Source organism: Propithecus coquereli, unplaced genomic scaffold (genome assembly GCF_000956105.1).
Source record: "Propithecus coquereli isolate 6110/MARCELLA unplaced genomic scaffold, Pcoq_1.0 Scaffold605, whole genome shotgun sequence".
NCBI lineage: Eukaryota > Metazoa > Chordata > Mammalia > Primates > Indriidae > Propithecus > Propithecus coquereli.
The window spans coordinates 148,736-149,522 of NW_012152008.1; positions in this window are offsets into that span (position 1 = coordinate 148,736).

A 787-nucleotide genomic window follows, 5' to 3' on the forward strand; every position below is an offset into this window, starting at 1 on the left:
CAGTGCCTGGCACAGGGCGCCACCGATAAACATTTGCTGAATGAATGAGTCTGAATGCATGCATGAAAAACGCCATGGTCACGAGGACTTTTATTTGGTTCTGCGAAGCAAATCTCACAAGGGTCACTGACAAACCGCTGGTGTCCAGAAGAGGGCGACATGCGCTAGTCCCGAAGAACTGGCGCTCGCTCGCCCGGCCCCAAGCAGGCGGCTTTGGGAAGGCACACCGGGTGCAGGTAAGTGTTCCGGCCCTGGCTGGGGTTCTCATCAACATCAGCCTTTCTCCGAAATGTCACTCACTTGGTCTCTTAAGGTCACGTTCTGTCACGTCGAGAGTCGCCTTAAAGGTGCGACTTTCCCCAGATATAAAACGGGAGGGTTGCAGCGGCAGCTCTTTAAAGCCCCTTTCGACCTTGCGAGTCTGTGATTTTCCCCGGGAGCCCGGCGGGTTTGCTGTGGTCCCCATAGGTACGGGGTAACTGCTCGCCGCCGCCACTAGGCGGCGTTGCCGGCCTGCGTCCCGGCCCGGCGGGCGGTGCGCAGAGGTCTGTGTCTGTGTCTATTTTTAAAGAAGGACTGACACTGTACTTTTAACTTTTTTTTTTTAGACAGAGTCTCTCTCTCTCTCGCCTGGGCTAGAGTGCCATGGCGTCAGCCTAGCTCACAGCAAACTCAAACTCCTGGGCTCAGGCGATCCTCCTGCCTCAGCCTCTCGAGAAGCTGGGACTGCAGGCATGCGCCACCATGCCCGGCTAATTTTTTTCTATATATATATTTTAGTTGTCCA